We start from the raw sequence: 19,050 nt of genomic DNA on the forward strand, positions 1-19,050 counted from the left end.
GAATGCCAGGGGAGCTTGACAGTACCCTCAGGCCAAACTGTCACAAGCATTTTCCCATTCAGTTTGCTTGTTTGGTGTGTGCCTTTGGCTACATCTATAAAATGCCAAAACATTCAGCTTACTCTGTCAATAAATCAGGCAATTCAGTGGATAAATTTTAGTCAAATCAGTTGTTTATCAGTATGTAGAAAAACATAGTAATCCAAATGAAAAATATAAGAAGGTTACAATGATGTTAAGAAAAAATTATGTATGACAGATCCTTAATGAGTGGAGAGTAGTTAAGGTTATTAGGAATCAAAGGACACAAAATTTTATTTAGACAGGAAGAATAATTTCAAGAGATTTATTGTAGAACATGGTGACTGTGGTTAATAACGATGTATTGTATACATGAAAATTACTAAGAAAGTAGATTCTAAGTGTTCTTATCACAAAAAAATGATAAGTCTATGAGGTAATGCATATGTTAATTAGCTTGATCTAGCCATCCCACAATGTATACATATTTGAATTATGCTGTATACCATATATGTATATAATTTTAATTTGTCAATTTAAAAATAATAAGAATAATTTTTAAATATGGGCAAAAAAGATTATTAGGGATTGTTCCTAAGCTTTTAAGGTTGCTGTCATGAAAAGCAAATATATCCATCTTGCCACAAAATTTCTCTTAATGCCACAGTTGAAGGTAGAATCTTACACTATAGGAAATACTGGCATGATCCAATCTGGCAGGCCTTAAATTCTTATAAAAACATGAGAAAAGGACAAAGTAATTCAGAGAAAGGAATTACTTTCTGAATTCTGAATATAATCTGAATACTGAATTAAAAATTCAGAATTCATAAGCTAGTTATATCATTGTGTGCCTGCTAGACACCTTGAAACAAAAGCCAGATTCATCCAGAAGGAATTTTCTGATTATTAATCCATAAATTCATATAATACTATAAGAAAACAGGACAGTGATAAGTTATTATTTTAAATATAACAACCCAGAGGTTATATGCCTAGTCTAAGGATAACAAACTTGGCATTTAGAAACTGAGACACATGAAAGAAATTATCATTCCTGCCTTTTAATCAATTTATAAAGGCTGTACGGCCTCAGTTACCTCAAAAACAAATCAGTAGCTATTTAGGGTTAAGTATTGGGCTTTTTTCTAGCTACTTTATAAATGAAACCATAAGCCATGTGAAAGCATTTTGACAATGTCATTTAGAAGGAGGTGATAGAAATGTGAATTTTAACTAAAATGTTCCCATGTTTTAAATAAATTTACCTTGCTCCTTGCTTTAAGCAAATTCACTTTACCTGAGTTCTAATTTAGATATTGATAAAGAAGTTCATTTACCTTACTTTTTAAAGTAGCTAAGAATATAATGTAAGGAATTTTCATGCTGGAGTAACTTGTATTAAAACGTAGCACTTAGTGGTGAGATACAGCATCACACCTATACTTTCTAGATACTATTTAGATCCATAATAAGAGTGAAGACAAACAGGTTTAGAATAACAGGTTTAGAATAAATTATTTTCCTGAAAAAGGGTAAGAGGTACAGTGGACCTATGGCAGAAGAAAGAACCCAAACAAAACACCTTTCCCCCACCCCCTAATAATCACGGCATCAATGCTATCTAAGAAATGTCTTCTTGATACTGACCTTTCTCCGTATTTTTAACATTCCATTTCAGTGGGGTACAAGGAGGGAGAAACTCATGGGAACACATCCTCAGCATTCTAATGTAAGCAAGAGCAAAATAGAATTTATCTTATAGCCAATATTGTTGGAATATATCTATTTGGTCAAGCAGCGGATACTGAGAGAGTGTTAAAATTAAAGAAATTTGCTGTCCCAAAGCCTTTTGTGTACTGAAAATGAGTTCCATTCCTAATGGGTTGCTAAGTGTAAAGCCAGAAAAAAAAAAAAAAAGTGGCTGACAGAATTTGGAGCAGAAGAAATAAAAATGACTACAGTAGAAAGATGCTTAATAAAACTGTTGAAAAAATGTTTTGAGAATAATTATTTTACTGTCAATTTGCTTCTAATTTTCATGGCTGAATGGGCTATGATAATTGTACCTTTGCTTCTGTTCCAAAGTAATGCCAATTATTATGTTTTGCAGCTATTCATCATGTTTACCATTCACATGTATCAGTCAATAGGCCCTTTTGATTTCAATACAAGTTATGTGGAAATCAAAGTTTGGGATTACCAAAAGGTTTTTTCCTTTCCCACCTGGAAACCGCTTACCTACAATCTTGATTGAATCCTAGTGAGGTCACTTGTTTCTCAATAAGACCCTAAGAGAGACTATTTTGGCCTGAGGCCCTTCCTGCTCTGCCCTGGCTCGTGGCACTTTTTCCTTCAACTGCCTTTTGTTCCCTGCACTTTTTGAGCTTTTACTTCTCCCAGTTGTTCAGGTACCTCACCTCCCTCCTAACCTAATGTTTCAACAACCCTTTCCTCTTAAGTGTTCTCTTCCCTCAGGGTCTTGCTCTCTGATTTTCAAGATGAAGACAAAATATTCTATAATAGAACTACCTAGTAAGGGGAATTTAGCATAAGAGTTAAGAGTTCCAGCTCCAGAGTTAGACTGAAATGTGTTAGAATTTGTCTTGTAGTGTCCTTGTAAGGTATGGGCTTAGAAAAAAGGAAAAAAAAAAAAGAAAATTTAAAAATAAATTTTAAAAAATCATCTTGTAGTAGCTGCAAGATTTATAGACAAGCTACTTGAGCACTCAGCCTCAGTTTTCACATCTCTAAATGACATGTTTATTGACAGGAATAACTACAGAAAGGTAAGAAAGTGCCTGATTCTCTGATTTTAGCTTGAATATCTGAGTTGTGGGTGGGAAGATAATGAGTTTTGAAGATTCATGGTTTGTGGTGTCTGTGTGTCATCAAGAGCTCCGCCCCTGTGTCAGTTGAAAATGCTGATTTGGAGCTCAGAAGAGAGAGGTCAGAGCTGGAGATACAGACTAAAAGGTCATCAGCCTGTGCTGATTATACAGAAGTAGATGGGATTGTATGGGGTAAAGGCGCAAAATGAGAAGCACAGATGGCCATGGTCAGGGCTCTGAAGAACAGCAACAATTAAGTGGTGATTAGAGGAAGAGGACCCAGCACGGGAAATTGAGAAATGGCCACATACAGAAGAAGAACCAGTAGGGATGCCATGTTGGTAAACAAAGGGGTAGATAATTTTGAAAATGAGGTAGTCAACAGTGTGAAATGCCATAGAAGTGTCAGCTGAGATGACAAAAAAATTAGTTTATTGAATTTGACAGGTAGGAGCCAATGGCATTTGCCACTCTTCTAGTTGGGTGGTGGGGGAGAAGCATAACTCTTAGACGCACATTTTGAAAGACTATAAATTTCTTCTAACACATATGGAAAGCCGTTTCTCAGTAGACTCCAAGAATATGTTGCCATTAGAAGTGATCGACAGGTGCTAAGCAGACGGCCCTGGAGATGAGAGCCCAACAGTCTGAATTGGCTACATCCACAGAAACATTTAAGAAGGGAGCTTTGTTTGAAAAGATTAAGCAATAGCTAATGACTCTGGGAATGTTGCCTCATTACTGTGTAAAAGGAGAAGCTGGTTTGTGTACAATGTGGTTAATAATGAATTAAAACTTTAAGTCTCTTGCTGAACACACTGATAATAATATAGTATAGGATTAAATAATCGTGTCTGTTTTAACCTCAATTTTAGACCACCCAAAATAGTGAGGTCCATTATGTAAACTTCAGGCTGCTAATTTACACAAGAGCAAGTAGAAAGTACCTTTTCCTTAATTCAATTGAATAAATTAAATAAACTGGGCTGCAGGCAACATAGCTGAATCTCATAGCCTGGAGCTCTTTTCCATAGGGCTTGCTGTGTGAACTAATACATGAAGCTAGGTCAAACTTATTGAAATGAAGAAACGATGTCTTGTAGGGAGTAGTTGAAAGAATTGGAGATATTTAAACTGGAGATGAGCTGACTCCGAGGAACATGACATATCTTCAAATACGTGACGTGAAAAAATAATTTGAAGGCTCTTTGTGACCCCAAACCATTTAAACACCCTTAAGTAAAATCTTAATAAATATAAATTTGCAATCAGTTAAGAAAATTTTTCATTAGTAATGGCTGTTCAAAGATACAAAGTCCACCCAAAGAATTAGTAAGTTTCCCACCACAGGAAGTATCCAAGCCAAAGTTAAATGGCCGTTTGTCTCAGATGCAATAAAAACGATATAACCGGATTAGTTAGGATTAGATTCAGTTGTATATAATAGAAAGAAAGCAAAAGATCAGAAAACTCAACAACAATGGCTAAATAATATAGAAGTTTATTTTTCTTTCATGTGAAAGTGGTTTGGAAGTGGGCAGTCCAAAGCTACAGGATAATTCTCTAGTGTCATCACGGACCTAGGGTCCTGTCTTCCTGTTGTATAATCCTATCCCATGTCTTCTACCCGCAAGGATACTTCATGGGCCCATGGAGTTCCCACAACATGTCTTCACTATAGGCCTCAAAAAGGAGGGAAGAAAAACCAAAAGAAGCGCCTCTTAAATGTGTCCACTCCTTTTCAGAAACCTCCCTGGAAGTCCCACATGACACCTTTGCTTACATATTACTGCCTAAAAGTTAGTCTCATGGCCTTGGCTAGCTGCAAGGAAGGTCAGAAAAACAGAATCTCTTTGATTCTGGGTAGAAATGTGTTCATCTAAAAATAGGCATTCTGTGCCTGAGGAGAAAGAGAAGAGGAGATGTTGGAGTAGGCAATAGCCATCTGTGGCACAACAGCCATCTGATGAGTTGGAGCTTAACGAAGTTTAAGATTCTTTCCAACCCTTAGATTGCATGAGCTCATAACAGAATTAAGCATCAAGAGAACTGCTTTCAACATACTCTTGATCTGGGAGGCAAGACTGCCCTTATGTGTATCCCCACCATCTGTGTAACTGGTTCCTGGCATTAAATTTCCTCTATTTTAAACACTTACAGTGGTTTTCTATTTTTCTGGTTGGACCCAGATTAATGCAGTGTCTGAAACTATTAATCTTATTGTTAAAATCTTCTCTCTTTAGAGAGTCTCTGAGAGAATAAGATATAAAATAAGCAGGTTTTAGTGAAAATAATTGGATAAGGAGAGATACAGAGCCTGAAGGCAATTTCTTAGTAGGAGAGAAAAGCCACGAGAGCTTTCAAGGCAGCCAGGAGAACAATTATTTGTTCAAATACCAAATATTTATTGAGCAGGCACTACATGCCAGGCACTGTTAGATGCTAGAAATAGAATGGTGAACAAGACAGACATGGTTTCTGGCCTCGTGGATCTCATGGTTCATAGAAAAATGAGAGATTTAAGAAGTATAAGACAATTAAGAAATTAGAGTTGACACTGAGGACGTTAGGCCATAAGCAAACTTCAAAAAACTCATCCTTTGGCTTCTGCTTTGATTCATAAAAGAAATTAGGAGCATGGGGGCTATTCCAAAATGTCTTAGGAACACTGACCTTGAAACTGTTTTCCTCCCTCTTCATGCCTTCCTTTGTGATTCCTTAAAGGCAGTGTTCTGTGTTCACAATTTTGCTTTCCTGCTTTCCATAATTCTTCCCTCGCCTTGTATTGGGTTATGTAGCTCTGTGTCAACCCATTGTAAATATTGCTGCATTTGCAAGTATAATAACAAATTCCATGCAACTTTGCCTTTCCGTATTGTCTGACAAGAGGCCATTATTGTTTTAAATTTGTACTTACATACTGTAATATTTGCATTTTGCATTTAATCACTGTCACATTTTAGTGACGGGAAGTGGAGCTGGGGACAACAACTGATATTATGCATTTCGACCTGAAATAGCACCCGCAGATGGGATGTTGCCTGGACCCATACAGCCTTCAGTGATTCATAACTCAATGATCATAATGTGTCTGTTGACCTTCCAGACAGTTCAGTAATCATTGTTTTGTACCTAACTTGCTTGAAATCTAACACTACTTCATCCAAACAAGAGGAAGCAAGCACTGTATTTAAAGGAAGTCTCCATTTTCAATGGCTTTGACAACCTCCTCCCAGTAGCCTTTTCAAAGTTTCCTGACTCCTCCCTTGCATGTTTCTTGTTTATCTTCCTCAGTCATAACGCACAGTTTTGACTTGACTATTAGTATTGCTTATACTATTCTGCCCTTTATTGTGAGTTCCTCATCTTTCTGCAGGTGAATTGTAACCAATTTAAAGACGGGACCAGGTCTTTTAATTCATGTTTGGTTAATGACATTATATCCTTTTTTTTTTTTTTTTTTTGCCTCTGTTTTCCTTTTGGTAGGCCTTAGATTTTATCCAACCCCCTACTCCTCCCCACACATAACACTCTAGCTTTCCTATTCCTAGGGTTTGCCACCAACTAACCTTGTGACCTTGGTCAAATTGCTTAACCTCTCAGAAACTGCTTTTTCTATCCCTAGAATAGAGTTGACACCTACCTACCTCTTGGTGCTAAGGTTGGAATGAGGAAAGATAACCTTTTCAACAACACTTAGTATTCAGTTGGTCTACTTCTCTTCTCTCTGACCCACAGTCTACCAAAAAAAACGATCTATTCTGAGACCCATGCCCTCAGAGTCCTATCCTCTGTGAATGTGACCACTCTAGTAAGTTAGTGCATACCCCTGCTACATGGTATATGTGTATTTTATTTATATTTATATTTTTAATTTTTTTGAGATGGGATCTAGGTATGTTGCCCAGGCTGATCACAAACTCCTGGGCTCAAGGGACCCTCCTGCCTTGGCCTCTCAAAGTGCTGGGGTTACAGGCATGAGCCACCACACCCAGCTGTATATGTACTTTAAATGGAGTTCCCTCTAGTAGAATGTAAGTTTCAACTGAGGCCAGGCATGGTGGCTCATGCCTATAATTCCAAAACTTTGGGAGGCCAAGGCAGGAGGATCACTTGAGGCCAGGAGTTCAAGAATAGCCTAGGCAAAATGGTGAGACCCCATCTGTGCAAACATTTAAAAATTAGCCAAGTGTGGTAGCATATGCATGTAGTCCCAGTTACTTGGGAGGCTGAGGCAGGAGGATCGCTTGAACTCAGGAGGTTGAAGCTCCAGTGAGTTATGATCACACCACTGCACTGCAGTATGGGCAACAGAAAAAGACCCTGTCTCAAAAAAAAAAAAAAAGTTTCAACTAAACTGACACCTGAGCACGCTATGTAGATTCCTTCCTGTTATCTTCTGTCATGACACCCATTGCATTCATATTCATCATAGCACATAGCACAATTTAAAGTGAATCACTTCTGTGTCCCTTTACATGTCTATTGTGTCTCACCCAATAGGCCGTACACTCAAAGGCAAAAGCCACGTCTGCTTTAATTATCAATGAATTTCCAGAATGCAACAGAGTGATTGGCACAGAGCAGACAATATTTTTTTGATAGATTGGTGGGTAGCTGGAAGGATAAACAGATGTAGTAAGTAGACAAAATTAGAATAAATGAACCATAGTGGAAATTTCAGGCTCAGTAGCCAGGTGGTAGAGTAATATTTGGGGGCAGACAGATTATTTGCCACCTCAAATTGTGTGGAGATACACTTCCTTGAGGAGTAAGAGTTAGGAATAGGTTAACTAAGTGGAGCAAATGGGTGTATACAGATGGTAGGCAAGATGCTGAGAATTTGCCAAGACATTGTGTCTAAAGGCACAGGAACTTTCAAAATCTAATGTTTATTATCAAATGCATTTTATGCAAAAACACCAGAACAGACCTGACATATACTTCATCCTGTTTTTTCCTTTGTCTTCCCTGTGCAGAATCTAGCATTAAAGCCCAGCTGCTCTGGCCTTCATATTCTAGCAAAAGTTCTTGGCTTCTGAAGTGAAAAATACACCGCCACCGACCTGTCACAGCTGAGGAATCAGAAAACAAGTTAGGTTTTTGAGCTGTCAGGTTGAAAAGGATTTGCAAGCCCCTTCCCACCTACTCTATGCTATGAAGATGGATTTCCAGAGGTTTGAGAGAGATTTGTACTATGGCTTTGAGGTTTACAAAATGCCACCATCCAAGGAGTTTGAATTATTCCTCTCCTGTATTTCATTTGTAATGTACCCTTGCCAGCATAAAGAGTATTAAAAGGGCATTTGAACAGTAATAAGGCCCTTAACACTTGTGAGCAGGTATTTCCCTTGCAATGCAATTGTACTGAAGGAAAATAACCAGTAGCAAACTGGGTTAAGCCCTTTCTTCCAAAATCTAATGCCACTTGGTTTGTAGTTAGGAACCAGTGCCCTGAGTGATTAATTCCTGAAAGATGTGAAATTTAGGATTTTCAATTAAATATTATTAATCTGCTCTTTCTCTTCCCGATTTCCCTACTCCCTCCTCACTGTGAGGGGGGAATAATTGACTCAAGAACTCACAAATTGAAGAACCCAGTGGAACCAGTTTTTATTCCATCTCTATGTATTGTCTGTGAGACCGCTGGCAAGTCACTTAGCCTCTCTGAAACTCAGTTTTCTCAAATGTAAAATGAGAACAATACCAATACCTACTTATTAGGGATTTTATTAGGTAATACCAATACCTACTTATTAGGGTTTAAAAGACTATCTGCGAAAAATATATAGCACATTCTGGCATAATCTAAGTACTTCACAAATATTAGCTAAATTACTGCTAATTTAACCAAGTACTTCTAAGTACAGTTAACTTAAGAGACTGCTTTTGAATGGCTGTTCCGAGACTATTTAACATCCTGCCTTATTAGAGAATGATTTCTAATTGGTATACTAATATTTACTTATAAATGAGTATAACTAAAGTGCTTGAAATCTTGTCCTCTTGTTAACATTATTCTTCATTTGCTTTCTTTATAAATAGAATAAAAGAAAATTTCATTCAGCCAACAATCTTAGTATCACCACAAATACCAGTTAACAACATTGTACTATATTTTGATTTTTCAAAGTGCTTTTGGATGTTTAAACAACCAAAATGTTCCTTTCATGGTTTCTTGCTCAAATGCAAACAAGAATTTTCTCGAAAGAGGTCTATAGACTGCCAGTGGAAACTTGACACTCAGCCAAGTCTTAATTCAGAGTCAATAACTAATACCCCTATGCTTAGGTAGATGTGTAAATTTTCTCCACATGATAAATAAGCAGACTATGATTTCTATCAAATCAATCTTGATTTGAGTCAGTCCTTCTCTAATCAATAAATCTGAATGTGCACTGAAATATGAAGTCAATATATGCAGTGTTGTATTCACTGTAAACTCCTTCATCAAAAGCAGCTAGCAATTTTTCTATTATTGCCATAAATTCAAAATACCAGGTTTTTTCTTTTTCGCTTAACTACCACTCTAAAGGGCAATAAGTTTCTGGGTCCTGAAAAAGTTCTTGCTTGGATCTGGTTAGAAATCTACATAGATTCTCTGACCCAATCAATGCAGTAGCTACAATTACATTGGAACTGCGCTATAAAGCCGAATTGGGTATGAGGCAATATTAGCGGAAATTGTGGTGTTTGAAAGTTATTGCTGGCATATTTGCAGTTTTAAACTAGGAATTCTAAGAAGTTGGAGGCTTCTGGGTAATGTTGGAATTATAGAGAAGGGATCTGCCATTTTCCAGAAAAGGTCATGGGCCTTCCACTGCTTCCCTTAATAATACTCCTTTTCATTGTATGTATGTATGTACAGAACCAGGCTCATCAATGCCTGCAAATCTTGACAATTTGATAAGTTTGTGCAACTTCCTCAGAATTTTAAAACTGATGGAAGATCCCTGCCTGCTCATTCCTTCTCTGCACTTCAAACAATCAAATTCAGTCCTCTTCACTTCCTTCCAGGCTTGTTTCTATTTAGTAGCTGCTCCTGACACCCTTTACTAGGGGCTGTGAGATATTGTGGAGATCAATTCTTGCCATCAGCCGATACAACCACCACAAAGCTATATGTGACCAGGATCTGGGTCTATTCTAAACTTACTCAACTAAGAAGGGATTTTCATTCACTCTGAGTTAAATCTTATTCTGTTGTTAATATGTGTATTTTGAACTGTTAATCAAGACTCCTAGCTCAGGGGTTCTTACACTGGGGTCCATGAACAGAATTTAGGGGGTCTGTGAATTTGGATGGGAAAAATTACATCTTTATTTTACTGACTTTTAACTATAACTTAGTGTTTCCTTCAACTATGAGTGTATAAATTATAGTTAATATTAGCAGCACCTGTGACTTTGTCACCAACAAAAATCACAAAATTTTTTATATCACATTACAGGTGTTGTATTAATAGGTATCTCAAAATATCATTTAGGATCACTGCCACTTCAAAACCATCATAGTTATTAGACTAATCAGTAGACCTTATTATTTGGAAAACTGCCTGCTGCCTGCTTTTGTAGCTCAAGTTTTATCGGAAGACAGTCATGCTAATTCACGTATATATTTTATCTTCGGCTGCTTTCATGCTACAATGGCAGAGTTGAGTAGTTCCAAGAGACTATATTGCCCACAAAGCTAAAAACATTTATTATCTAACCCTTTAGAGAAAAAGTTTGTTGACCTCTGATTTTGACATACTAATATAGAGGCACATATATCATTATGTTACAACCTTTAAAAATTATTCTAACTATATTTCAAAATAATTGGTCTCCTTTTAATTCTATGGATTTCATTTTATTTATTTAAAAACATTATTCTTAAAAGACTTCCATAAGCCTCACCAGACTAACAAAGAGGTTCATGGACTTAAAAAATTCAAGGACCTCTTGACTAGCTTGAGAATCAATCTCAAATTTTATTAGTGAGCATATAGACTTAGTTTGTGGACACCTCTTTGCCCTTGAACTAAAGGCAAATAGACTTAACTACTTACCTGGATTTTCCTCTGCTCTTCATTTTACTTGGATGCCTTGTTACCCTAATCTTGCTTTATTATGTGTTATTTTGTCATATAATTAATTTACTCAACATTTATTTACTGAATGGATACTATGCACCAGGCACTGGAGATATGGCAGTAAATAAAACAGATCAATCCCTGCCCACAGAGAGCTCGCTTACATTCTAGCTAGGGGAGATATGCACTAAAAGAAGTAAAACCATAATATTTAAGATGATAAGGATGATAAGGCTATAGATGAACATAAAGCAGAAAAGATTAATGCACTTTGAAATGGGAACCGGGAAAGGCTTCATAGAGAAGCCACTTTTGTGCAAAGACTTGAAGAAGGTGAGGGAGTGAGCCATCATGGGAACTGGGGATGGACATACTAGGCAGAGGGAGCAGCTAGTGCCAAGACTCTGAGGGAAAAGCGTGCCTGGCATCCTCCAGCAAGCAGGCCAATGTGATTGGAATAGAAATAAGCCAGGGATAGTGAGTAGTAGAAGATTAAGGCATAATGAAGTCAGGAACTCTCAACCCTTTCTGATTCTCAGAATTACCTGAGGAACTATGAAAAACTGCAGATACCTGGCCCATACCACATATTATCACTCCTGGAGATATGGCTTCATTTTATTTGGGAGTGAGGACCAGAATTTTTTTTAAAAGTTCTCCAGGTGATTCTAATATATAGTAATGATTAAAAACCACTGGGGTAGGGCCATAGGCCATCGTATAGACGTTAGCTTTTGCTTCAAATGAGATGAGGAGTCATTGCAGAATTATGATAAGAAAGGTGGCATGCTCTGACTTAGGCTTTAACAAGATCACTCAGGCTGCTGTGGGTTAGAAGGTTAAGGGTGAAATCAGGGAGACCCATTAAGAGGCTGTTGCAATAATCCAACCATGCCACAATGATTGCAGTAAAGTTGGTAAAAAGTGGTTAGAGTCCAAATATATTTTGAAGATGAAATCATTAAGATTGAATTTAGACTGAGGTGAGGGAATGAGAAAAAGGGAAGAGTCAAAGGTGATGCCAAAGTTTTTGACCTAAGCAGCTGGAATATTGTATGGCCATTAATTGAAATGAGCCAGACAATGAAAAGATCAGATTGTGGGGAAAATATCAGCAGTTTGGTTTTGGACATATTAAATTTCAGATTCCAATTAGACATCCAAATGGAATGACAAGTAGTCAGTTGGATATACAAATCTGGAGTTTGGAAGAGAGATCTGGACTGCAGATATAAATTTGGGAATTCAACAGCACGTAGGTGGTATTTAACGTCACAAGACAGAATGATATCACTGAGGGAGTGATTATGAATAGAAGTGAGAAGCAGTCTAGGACTCTGACATTAAGAAGTTGGAAATATGAAGAACCCACAAAAGGAAACTGGAGCAGCTAGGGAAATAGGAAAAACAAAAAAACAAAGAAAGCAGGGATAATGTCCTGGAAGACAAAGGAAGGATCTGTTATAGGAAATAGTGCTAAAAGGTCAAGTAAGATGAGAGCTGAGAATTGACCGTGACATTTAGCTATGGTGAGGTCACTGGTGACCTTGACAAGAGCAGTTTCAGCAAAGTGGTAGGAGTGTGAGTCTGACTGGAGTGGATTCAAGAAACAATGGGAAGAAAGATAATAAGTAGAGATAATTCTTTTAATGAGTTTTTGCTATAAAGGGAGACAGGAAAATTGACTTTTTAAAATAATACAAATGATTACAGCACATTTGAAGGCGGATAGGAATGATTCCATGAAGACAGAAAAATTGTTGACACGAGAGAGAGGGAAGAATTACCAGAGCAAGTCAATATATTTAAGGAAGAGTCAGGCTGCCTTGGTTCAAAACCTGGCTCCACCCCTTTTGAGCTCAGACACTTTGGGAAAATTATCTTCTCTGTGTCTTAGTTTCCACATCTAAAAATAGAAATATAATAGTACCTGCCTCAGGTTGTTTTGACTATTGAGTTAGATATTATCTAAAACATTTATTGGCACATAGTAGGGGCTCAAAAAATGTTAACTAGTAGTAGTTATAATTACATTCCTCTCTTAACAAAACACGGATTAAGATTTATTTATTTTATTTATTTATTTTTTGAGATGGAGTATCGCTCTTGTTGGCCAGGCTGGAGTGCAATGGCGCAATCTCGGCTTACCACAACCTTCACCTCCTGGGTGCAAGCGATTCTCCTGCCTCAGCCTCCAGAGTAGCTGGGATTACAGGCATACACCACCATGCCTGGCTAATTTTGTGTTTTCAGTAGAGGCGGGGTTTCTCCATGTTGGTCAGGCTGGTCTCGAACTCCCAACTTCAGGTAATCTGCCCTCCTCGGCCTCCCAAAGTGCTGGGCTTACAGGCGTGAGCCACCGCACCCAGCCTAAGATTTATTTTTCTGTAGACCTTCCTGACAAAGTAATCCCCACCCCATCCCAACCCCAGGTTCAGTAACTCTAATCACTCAGCCTGTCTCTTGGCACTTAATGGATATATGGCCATATAGTCATGCTGATATTTGCTTCTGTTTTCTCTTCTCATATGTCATTTCTGTGTCTACATTTCCACAAAGCCCTTATTTCCCCAAGGGGAAAAGTACTGACTGTAGGAGTTAACAGCACAGGTTTTCAAGTCAACTTGTTTTGACTTGGATCCCAGCTCTATCACTTGCTGACTGTAGTAAAGTCTGTCTGTAAGTCTGTCTTTACTATCTGTAAAGTAAGAATAGTAGTATTACCTACCTCACAGAACCATTGGAAGAATTAAATTAGTTAATACACAAAAAGTGCTTAGAACAGTATTTGGCACATAAATTAATGCACAACATATTTTTGGGATTATTATTATTCCTATAAACCAGCAACTACATCTTCTATTTGACACCATTCCCTACCCAACATCCTACCATGAACACAACTTGGTCCAAATCTACCCTCTTTCCTCAATCAGGGGTTTGTATTCAGGAACATTTGTGATATAGTATTTAAATCTTGACTAATGGCCCTACCTGCTGGCTGGGGACATCTGTGCAAAATGTAATAAAAGCCCTCTTTTCCTCCAAGTGACTTGAAAGAATTTTATCAATGGGCCATTCATTCCCATCTCAGTAGTGCAACTATATCCAAACATTTTTTCAATGGAAACAAAAACAAGAACGGCTCTGTTTAGATACCCAGAATTTTAAACTTAATGTTTACACTAATTAAGTTTGTTAAAACAATTTTTCCTTTATATTTTTCTCCCTTTCTTTATTTGTGGAAGGTAAGAGGGACTCTACATAGCTAACTTCCATTCACCATTTAAATCTCGACTTAGACTTTACTTACTCCAGGGAGTCCTTATTTCCTGTTAAGCACCCCTTGTGTTTGTGCACACCATGGCACCAATCACACTATACCCTCTGTATCCATGGATTCAACCAACCACAAATTGAAAATGTAGTTAGGTCTATGATAGTCGCATCTGTACTGCACATGTACAGACTTTTTTTTTCTTGTCATTATTCCTTAAACAATGAGTATAATGACTATTTATATAGTTTTTACCTTGCTTCATTTCAGTGAAGTGGTAGGGGTGTAAGTGTGACTGGAGTGGATTCAAGAAACAATAAGAGAAGAGACAATAGTGACAGTAAGTAGAGACAATTCTTTTAACAAGTTTTTGCTGTAACAGGAGACAGGAAAATTGACTTTTTAAAATAATACAAATGATTACAGTACATTTGAAGCCTGATGGAAATGAGCCTTCAAATTAAGTTGCATTAGGTATATTATAAGTAATCTAGAGATGACTTACATTGCATTTGGTATAAGTAATCTAAAAATGATTTAAAGTATACTGGAGGATGTACATAGGTTATATGCAAATGCTGCATCATTTTGTATCAGGAGCTTGAGCATCCTTGGATTTTGGTATCCACAAGGGTCCTGGAGTCAATACCCCATAGATACCAAGAGACAACTGTGCTAGAGTTGTTTAGTTACTGGTCAGTCTTCCTCACTCCATAAGCATAAGTACTATGTTAATCTCATTCCCTAATGTCTACAACACTTAACACATAGTATGTACAAATATTTGTTTATTTGTTATTATAGTGTGTTTTCCTAAACAGCCATTTTGGTAGGACTTTCCCCTTTTCAACCAGAAACTTTAATGTTGTGTAGGTATAATCATAGTTCAAAATAAAATGCAATGTCATCAGGGGAAATCTTATGTATAATCAGGTTAGAAAGTTATCTACACAGTGGTTATATACAATTTTTATGTGTCACCCATGCCTTCATATAGATAAAGGGAAATTTAAAAAACAATAGAAAGCTACCTACACAGTGAGATTTGAAGGAAAATTAGAAAGTCCCTATACAAAAATATCTGCTCTACCAGACCATCTACTTCAAGACTATAGAGTACTACTGGTTCACAGATTATAGGGTGATAGGAAAAGGAAGGCAACATTCATCAAATGCCTCCTATGTACCAGGCATGTTATATATGTTATCTAGTTTAATCCTCACAATGACTCTATGGAGCGCATATGATTACCCACGTCTTAAAGATGAGAAAATAAGCTCATAGAGGTTAAATTAACTGCCCAGGAATACACAGGGAATAAATAAAGAGCGAGAGATTAAGCAGAAGTCTGCCTGACTCCACGTGTGTGTGCTTTCTATTATTCCACATCGACATCCAGGATACAGATCCAAGATAAGTAAGTAAGGATGCAAGCAAAATATTAAAGACAGCCTGAGGCTGTGTTTGTGGTGGCTACAAGTCTGTAATCAAGGTGTCAGCAGGGCTGCACCTCCTCTGGAGGCTCCCGGGGAGCCTTTTCCAGCTTCCGGTGGCTGTGGGTGTCCCTTGATTTGTAGCTGCATTATTCCAATCTCTGCCTCTATGATCACATTGCCTCCTCTTCTCTGCGTCTTTTCCTCTCCCATCTCAAAACTCTATCGGCTTTTCTTTTATAAAGACACTTTTCATTGGATATAGAGTCCAGCCCGATAATCTGAGATAATCTTCTCACCTCAATATGTATAATTACGTCTGCAAAGAACCTTTCTCCAAGCAATGTAACATTCATAAGGCCTGGGGATTAGGATGTGGACATACCTTTTGAGGGGCCACAATTCAACCCATATGGTTTCTTCAAAGTGAAGAACATTTCTCGGCTATGGCTAGAGGGAGATGAGACTATAGATGAATGTTCAGGTAAATGCAATGTTCCTGGCTTTGAAGATGGATGAAGAGGGCCATAAGCCAAGCGATGAAGGGTCCTCCAGAAGCTGAAAGAGGCAAATAAGTGGATTATCTTCTAAAGCCTCAAAAAAAAAAAAAAAAAAAAAAACCAACAACAACAACAACAACAACAAAAACCCCAGCCCTACCCGCACCTTGATTTTAGCCCAGTGAAATTCATTCTGGAACTCTAACCTCCAGAACTGTAAGATAATATATTTGTGTTGTTTTAAGCTGCCAAATTAGAGAACTAATCTTAACATGGGGAGCCCAGGCCTTGCAGGGTGGAACACAGTTGGAGGCATGCTGCCCAGTTAGAATATGTGTGAGAAGGAAAGAGTGATATTATCTGGCAGGCATATATCTACATAAAGTTGCCTACAATTTTCACACACTTACTATTTTAAGTTAAGACAGTTAAGGCCCCCCTTAAAGTTCAAGTAACATACTAGATCATCTACTTAACACAGAGAGAACTTGTTAGAAAAATGTACTAGTCATTCACCTAACAGGGTCTGAGGGAAAGACCCCCAGACTGATAAATAAGTATAGACAAGAAACAACTAGGAAATGTTTACAGAATGGAGCATTGGCCGGGGACAAATACTCAGCCTGGCACATGGTATAAAGCAAGAAATGTTTGCTGAATGGAGGAATGAATGGATGAGTGAATGAAAACACTAAGGACTCTGGAAGTCTGTAGGACATGATGATTTAAAGAAAGGAGGCTGGGCACGGTGGCTCATGCCTGTAATCCCAGCACTTTGGGAGGCCGAGGCAGGCGGATCATGAGGTCAGGAGATGGAGACCATCCTGGCCAACATGGTGAAACCCCGTCTCTACTAAAAATACAAAAAAAATAGCTGGGCGTGGCGGCGCATGCCTGTAATCCCAGCTACTCGGGAGCCTGAGGCATGAGAATCGCTTGAACCCAGAGGCGGAGGTTGCAGTGAGCTAAGATCGTGCCACTGCACTCCAGCCTGGCAACAGAGCAAGGCTCTATCTAAATAAAGAAAGAAAAGGAAAGAAGGACGAAAAAAGTTGGCAGTGAGGCTCCAAAGGCAAGGCCATCAGTGCCAATACTTATCCCTAACTGGGCTGATGTGTCTTCTTTTTTTGAGATGGAGCCCCACTCTGTCACCCAGGTTGGAATGCAATGGCACGATTTTGGCTCACTGAAACCTCCACCTCCTGGGTTCAAGTGATCCTCCCACCTCAGCCTCCTGAGTAGCTGGGATTACAGGCACGTGCCACCATGCCCAGCTAATTTTTGTATTTTTAGTAGAGAGGGGGTTTCACCATGTTGGTCAAGCTGGTCTCGAACTCTTGACCTCAAGTGATCCACCTGCCTCAGCCTCCCAAAGTGCTGGGATTATAGGCGTGAGCCACCGTGCCCAGCCTGATGTGTCTTTTTAATAGGTAATTGTTATTGTTTCTATTTCCCAATCTCAAAAGTAATACATCTCAAGGGAAAAGAAAAAAAAAGTCACATACCTGTTATCTCTCACCCCAAGACACTATTTTGAAATATTTACTTCTAGTCTTCTCTACATCTTTGTCTATAATTGTCCATGTCTGTGTCTCAATCACTCTCTCTTTCTTAGTGTGTGTGTATGTGTATAAAACACAGTATCTTATTCTATTTACCATTTTGTAAATTGCTTTTTTTAGTTTTATTTATTTATTTATTTTTTAGAAAGAGTCTTGCTCTGTTACCCAGGCTGGAGTGCAGTAGCATGATGACAGCTCACAGCAGCCTCAACCTTACTGGCTCCAGTGATCCTCCCACCTCAGCCTCCCAAGTAGCTGGGACAACAGGCATGCACCAGCACAACTGGCTAATTTTTTATTCTTTGTAGAGACAGGGCCTCATTTTGTTGCCCAAGCTGCCCTGGAATGCCTGAGCTCAAGCAGTTCTCCTACCTTGGCCTCCCAAAGTGCTGGGATTACAGGTGTGAACCACTGTGCATGGTGTTACCATTTTTTTAAACACAGCGCAGATTGTGGTTGCTTTTTCAGGTCAAAAATAATCTATTACAACATGATTTTACAAGACTCCATAATCTTTCAATGTACAAGTGTAGATACTTTATTTAACCAATCTATTACTGTCTTTTTTTTATAATTTTCTAAACCATTAAGAACAGTGGTACAATGAACATTTTTATGACCACTGCTTTCCACACATTTCTAATTATTTCCTGAAGGTAACTTCCTACACGTAGAATTGCATATTTTGGTAGGTATAGATACATATTTTCATGTTACTCCATAAAGAGATTTCCTATTTGCATTCTGACTCCAGTATATGAAAGTTCTGTTTCCTCAAACCTTTGTTAACACAGTTTATTATCAATCTTTTGTAAATTTGCCAATATGATGGATGGATTTAGTTTGCATTTGTTTGATTGCTAATGAAAATAAATATTTCTTCATTTATTTATTGGCCATTTTTGTTTCTTCCTTTGTGAATTACATATTTATGTTCTTTGTCCATTTTCCTATTCGAGTTTCCATCTTTTTAAAATCAACTTGTAAGAACTGTTTAAGTAGACCAATTATACTTAATATCTGCTGCAAACATTTTCTCATTTGCTATTTTCCTTTAATTTTTATTTATCATGGATTTTTAACATACAAAAAGTGTTTAATATGTTTGTTTCTTTCTGCAGCATCAACTCAATCTTTTCCTCCCTGATTTATACCTTTGCAGTTATGCTTACAAATATGTTGCTACTATAAGAGCATATAAATAAAATAAATATCTATATTTTCTTTTCATCATTTTATAGTTTCATTTTCATATTTTAATTTTAATCCTCCTAGCAAATTTTTATTGAATGGTATAAGTTAAGGGTCTGGTTTTAGTTCATTTTTATTAGATAGTCATTTATGAGATGG

General features: G+C 37.7%; 2 long non-coding RNA genes across 2 annotated transcripts in view; one reads left to right on the forward strand and one right to left on the reverse strand.

The window, feature by feature from the left end:
• LOC107128562 (uncharacterized) overlaps positions 1-9,256 on the forward strand; it is a 41,076-nt gene extending 31,820 nt beyond the window's left edge. The window contains exon 4 of the long non-coding RNA XR_001487930.4: positions 7,832-9,256. This is a non-coding gene — a long non-coding RNA (uncharacterized lncRNA). The remainder of the gene's footprint in view (positions 1-7,831) is intronic.
• A 6,821-nt stretch (positions 9,257-16,077) lies between these two features.
• LOC107128559 (uncharacterized) overlaps positions 16,078-19,050 on the reverse strand; it is a 294,024-nt gene continuing 291,051 nt past the window's right edge. Inside the window, exon 4 of the long non-coding RNA XR_010584328.2 lies at positions 16,078-16,196. This is a non-coding gene — a long non-coding RNA (uncharacterized lncRNA). The remainder of the gene's footprint in view (positions 16,197-19,050) is intronic.

This window comes from Macaca fascicularis, chromosome X, assembly GCF_037993035.2.
Source record: "Macaca fascicularis isolate 582-1 chromosome X, T2T-MFA8v1.1".
NCBI lineage: Eukaryota > Metazoa > Chordata > Mammalia > Primates > Cercopithecidae > Macaca > Macaca fascicularis.